We start from the raw sequence: 6697 nt of genomic DNA on the forward strand, positions 1-6697 counted from the left end.
GAGTTAATGTTGGTGTGTGGTGATAGATAACAGTCTAGTTTCACTGTTTTGCATGTGGCTTTCCAGTTTTTTCAGCACCATTTATAGAAGAGGTTTTCCTTTCTCCATTGTATGTTTTTTGGCTCCTTTGTTGAATATTATTCGCTCATGTAAACATGGGTTTACTCCTGGACTCTCATTTCTGTTCCACTGGTCTGTGTGTCAAAGGACTTCTATACAGAATTAAGACTGTATTTCACCTAAAAGAATATGCAGATGTCAAATAAATGTGCAAAAAGATGTTCAGCATCATAAATCAAATTACAACACAAATTAGAGCCACAATGAGATTCTACACACACCCATCAAAATGGCTAATATAAAAATAAAATACCAAATGCTGGCAATGATGCAAAGCAGCTAGATCTTACCTCTTACCTTGTTTGTAGAAATGAAGAATGGTAAAGCCAGTCTGCAGAATAGTTTGGCAGTTTCTTAGGAGGTTACAAATGTACCTGCCATATGACCCACTAATCACTTCTGTGCATACATTTATCCTAGAGAAATGAAAACATGTATCCACCTAAAACTGTATGTGGTTGTTCATAACAGTTTTATTTGTAATAGACAAATACTGGAAACAACCTAAATGACCTTAAATAGGGAAATGGATAAACAAACTGTGATACATAAATACCATTAAATGTTACTCAGTTATATTAAAAAATGAACTATCATTAGCACACCAAGTAGGATAGATCTAAAGGATATTATGGTGAGTAAAAAAAAAAAAAACAGTCTCAAAAAATTACTCATGGGTATGATTCCACATATAATACTTTTAAAATGACAAAATTACATTGATGGAGAGAAAGCAGCCAGTATTTGGGGTTGAAGTAGATTCTGACTATATTTAGCGTAAGTAAAAGGAAGTTTCTTTCTGGTAACAGAACAGATTTGTGTCATGGTTATGGTGATAGTGGTTAACTAAATCTTCACATGTGATAAAATTTCATCACACTACACACTAAAAAATGTGTGCTTGTAAAAATCGATGAAATATGAGTGAAGTTTGTGCTTTAGTTAATAGTATCATACCAATGTTAATATCCTGGTTCTAAAAATGTACTTTGGATGTGGAAGATGTTATCATTAGGGGAAAGATGGGTGAAAACTACATGCATACTCTACTATTTTTGCAATTTATTGTGAGTCTTAAACTATCTCCAAATAAGAAGTAAAAACAAAAATGGAGCTCCCACTATGACCAAAGTCAGGTCTCATGTATCTTTGCCCTCAAGAAGCTTACAATAAAGCAGTGCCAGGCCTTTACCTGAAATAGACAACGCAGTAGGAGAAACAAGTTTGAGACAGAATTTTAGACGTGCCTGTAGAAATCTAAATGTAAGTTTAGGAGATAGTCAGATAGAATTAAAGTTCAGAAGAGAGGATGAATTTACAGGTTTGGGAGTCATCAGCACAGGGCACGATTTTAAGAGAGAATATGAAAGAGGACCTAGAAATGTTCTCTCTTAATCGCTGAGCCTGTCTTCCTCAGTGGCACATCCACATTGCCTTGGGGTGGGATCTCCTTCCATAAATGTATTGGTGCTGTGGCAGAGGTCATAAACTCAAGTGCCAAGAAATAACATAAATTTGTGATTTGAACCCATCATAAAGAAGATTGAAAAACAGAAGTGCTCCAGGAGAATGAGAGGAAGCATGCCTTGTTCAAAGTCATTAAATCCATATTTTGTGCAAACACTTTTTTTTGCTAGCCAAACAAGATTGCAGCTAGATTCTGCCAAGAGCTGCTGATTTGCAACTCCTGTCAAAAGTGTGAGTTGACTAGTTTACTAATTTCTGATTAAATAATGACACTTCCGTGGCTTAATATATTACCCTTCTAAAATATTTACATTTTTAAAAAGTTTCATGTGATAAAATATTTTTAGCCCACAGGATTCTTAGATTAAAGAACACTCTATTACAGAGGGATTCTTCAAGGAATGCTCTCTAAATTACACTACAAAGGGAAAACTATGAGAAAAGCCAACCCTTGTTTAAAAGATATGTCCATATAATATAAAGTGAAAATGACCTTTGAAATTCTGTTTATTTAATCAAAATCAGTTATTCTTAGCCCCCTTTTATTGATTGACTTGTTAGAAATGCTGTCTAAATATAGCACACCTTCTTCATTGCACATATTAGTTTCTAATATGGAGATTTTCATGTATCTGTTCAGACAATAAGTTAATCAACTAACAAGGGGTTTTGTCACATGGGACACAAATCAGTTTTACAATTATGATGGAATCAGACACTTCACATATTATGCTAATATTAGTGATTCAGGTGACTGAGTAATTTGTTATAAATTATTTCTGCAAAGATTCATCTCAACACTGATAACAAAACAGAGGCTAGGGATAAGCTAATTTGTTTAAGAAATCAGATTATAGTAAATATTTAATGAGCACCATAATAATGTATATTATGTTAAAAAGTCTAGATGCTATGTGAGATGAAACCAGAACACAAGTGTGCCTTATCAAGAAACTCCTTAATCTGGTTTACAAAGTCCCGCGTGATTTAGTCTGTGTCTACATAGCCAAGCATATCTGCTTTTTCTCATCTGCTATATTCTAGCTGCATGGTTTTGTTTTTCTATTGTTTTAATATGGAAAAGCTGTTCTAGCTTTAGCGCCTTTACATTCGTTGTTCCTTTTGCCTAAGATGATCATCCTTCAGATTATCCTTCACAAAACTTTATTTAAATTATCTGCATGCATTGGTCACTAGCTAATTTTTTTTATTTGTATGTTTGTGGTCTCTCCACCCTCCTCTAAGCTTCATGAGTGCTGACAAATAAGTTTTCTGTAGTGGGCTAAATGGTGGCCCCAAATAAGATATATCCATGCCCTAACCTCTGAAATCTGTGAATATAGCCTTATTATATAGCAAAAGATGTGATAAAGTTAAGAAAATTGAGAGGAGGAGTTTATCCTAGATTATCTAGGTGGGCCCTAAATTCAATCACATTTACCCTTAACAGCATTTTGAAACACCGACAGAGGAGAAGGCGATGTGAAGATAGAGGCAGAGATCGGAGAGAAGAAGCCATAGCTAAGGCATGCCAGCAGCCACTATAATCTAGAATGGGCAAGGAAGAAATCTCCCCAGAGCCTCCAGAGAAAGTGTGGCCTTGCTGAAAACTCTGTTTTAGACTTCTGGCCTCCAGGGTTCTGAGAGAATAAATTTTTGTTGTCTTAAGCCACCCAGAGTGTGGTAATTGGTTATAACAATAGGAGATTAATAATATATCTTCTATAAAAAAAAAAAAACCCTCAAAATATTAAGAGATAGAGTTGGTAAGAAATAGTTCAAAGACAACAGAAGGAGAGCTCAAGGAATGAATGGAAACAACCAAACTCTCTAGAAAACAATATTAAAAGTAATGAAAATTAAATTTGAAAAATGACTGAAAACACAGATGCCAAGGGGACAGATTAAGCAAGTTCCACAAAAAAGGACTTTTAATGTGAGAACACTTAAATGATTATAGAGATTATGCTTAATATGAAAGATGACAAAGACAATAAAAAAGTGTTTTTGGAGTCCCTGCATAAGAAAAAAGAAAAATAACGTTCAAAGATATGTCATATAAAATTTATCTGAGTAAAAAATATAAATTTATCAAAGAACACACCAGTTTCCCCAAAAGTAATATAATATGATTAATGAAGAAATATAAAGCAATAGTTTATAAATTTCAAGTATAAAAATAAAGTTGAATGGTTATAGAGTTAGCAAAACTAAGTATTTCCCAAATCAGAGGCAGAAGGAAGGTACCTAGTCTCAGAATTCCTTTGCACCACATACAAACTCAGAAAACAAGAAAGTCCTGTGTACAACTAACTAAGTCAATGAAAATGGAGCTCGAGAAATGTACATAGTTCAGCTGCTGTTCTAGCATGGAAACAGAGGAGAGACATTTTTAGAAATTCAGGAACCAAAGAAAGACAGCATCCATAAGTCCTTATGGGAGTATGATATTTGAGGACGAAGTCCAATTAATCAGTAAATTAATAACAATGATCATCGTCATCATCATCATTATCATAATACAAACCATTAAGAATGGGAAACAATGAAAGTTGTAGGAGAAAATAATGAGAAAACTTTCTTGCAGTAGGGAAGGCCTTTCTAACTATGGCCCAATATCCTAAATCCATAAAAAAAGATCGATTGCAGTAACATTAAAATTGAATTTCTGATTGGCCAATCAAAAGATAACTTACTTTCTGTGAAAATTATTTGCAATTTTTCAGAGACAAAGCCAAAAATATTAAATATCAAAGAACTTCCAGTATTGAGAAGGATAAAATCAATAAACGGGCAAATTCTGAATAGGCGGTGCACAAAAAGGCAAAACAACTAGCTAGCCCATACACATAAGTAAAGATACTCAACCTTGTTTAAAATAGAAATGGACAGTAAATTTGCACTGATATACCATATTTCCCCCGTCAGTGAAACAAAAATTCAAGAATTTGATAATACTCCCTGTTTATGAGATTTGGGATATTGAGAACTCTCCATTGTTGTTGGCAGTGTAAATTTGAGCACACACTGTGAAAGACAATTTTCAGTCTCTATCAAAAAAAAAAAATACACATACCCTTTGCACTCCAATTTTACTTTGGGGACTTTATTCTACAGATGTACTTACAGAAAAAGATAATTAAGTAGATGCACTGCAATATTGTTTGTAAAGGCAAAATATTGAAAACTTCCTATGTGTCCATTGATAGGAAACTGGTTAAAAGAATGAAGATACATAAATGAAAGAGGAAACAATGCAGTTATAAAAAATTATAACTCCACATTTACTGATATGTTGAAAACGATAAACATATATATCTCAACATGTATTGTGAAATGATAAACATAAGATGAATAAAAATGAGCAAATGCACTATCTTTTGTGTAAAAAGGGAAAAATAAAAATCTATTTTCATATTTGTTAGTACAGTATCTATAAATAGAACTCTAAGAGAATACATAAGTAACTAGGAACAGTAATCATCAGTTCAGGAGTTGGTGAGAAATGTGTACATAAGATAAATGATAGAAAGGAGAAGGTTCATTATATTTCTGTTTATATTCTCTTTTTTTCTAAACCGTGTAAATATAATGCCTACACAAAAGAATAAAGGAAAAAATATACTTCCAACACAGGCATAATCAAAGTACAGAAATGTTCCTTAGAATGGGGAGCATTGTTTTTGGTTTTACTTTTATTTTTTTAAAGAGATAGATTTGTGTGTGTGTGTGTGTGTGTGTGTGTGTGTGTGTGTGTGTGTGTGTGTTTAAGAAAATGAGGTTTAAGAAATAGGGTGGTGGGACAAAGAGTCTGGATAAGTTCTTAAACTTCAAAAGCAGTTGTACCACTTTACATTCCTACCAGAATTGAATGAGAGTTCCTATTGCTCTGTACCCAAGCCAGCAACTGATACTGTCAATTTTCTTTTAGATTATAACCATTCTGTTTACTTGTATAGCATAATTTGCATTTCCTTAATGACAAAGTTGAATATCTTTTCATATTTTATTTGTAATCTATATATAGTTTCTGGTGAGCTGTCCAGAGTTTTCCCTTTTATTTTTTTCTTTATTGTGTTGTTTATTTTCTAATTGTTGAGTTTTAAGAATTCTTTGTATTTTGGGATATGAGTTTTTAATGAGATATGTGATTTTCAAATATTTTCTACCAGATTTTGGCTAATGTTTCATTCTATGATGCTTAAATTTTAATAAAGTTTAATTTATCAATTTTTTTCATGGATAATGCTTTTGGTGTATTTAAAAATTCATTGCCAAATCCAAGAGCATGTAGATTTTCTCCTATTTTTTCTTTATGATTTTTATATTTTTTCATTTTATATTTAGGTCTATGATTCATTTTGCATTAATTTTTGTGAAAGGTATAATGTCTATATCTAGATTTATTTATTTTTTTACTATTAATTCAAAATATACAAAGTAGATATATAGATGGCAAATAAGCATATGAAAAGATGCTTCACATCATGTGTAGTCAGGAAAATAAAAACTAAAACAATGAGATGCCAACCGTATATCTGTTAGGTTGCCTAAAATACAGAACACTAACAATACTAGTGAGGATATGGAGCAAGATGAACTCTCATTCAATCCTAGAGGAAATGCAAAATGGTGCAGCTATAATGGAAGACAGTTTGGCAATTTCTTACAAAACTAAACATATTCTTACCATATAATCCATCACTCATGATTCTTGGTATCTATCCAAAAGACTTGCAAACATGTACACACAAAACTTGTAAATGATGTTTCTAGCAGCTTTATTCATAATTGCCAAAACCCAGAAGCAAGAGATCCTTTGGTAGGTGGATGGATAAACCATGGCTTATGTAGACAATGGAATATTATTCAGTACTAGAAATAAATGAGCTATCAAGCTTTGACAGTCATAGAATAAATGTAAATATGTATTACTAAGTGAAAGAAGCCCATCTGAAAAGGCTACTTACTATATGATTCCAATTCTATGACATTCTTGAAAAGGCAAAACTAGGAAGACAGTGACAAGATCAGTGATTTCAGGGGGTAGGGGAGAGGGAGGTATAAATAGGTGGACCACAGAGGATTTTTAGGGCAGTAAAACTACTTT

This window comes from Pteropus medius, unplaced genomic scaffold (assembly GCF_902729225.1).
Source record: "Pteropus medius unplaced genomic scaffold, Ma_sr-lr_union100, whole genome shotgun sequence".
NCBI lineage: Eukaryota > Metazoa > Chordata > Mammalia > Chiroptera > Pteropodidae > Pteropus > Pteropus medius.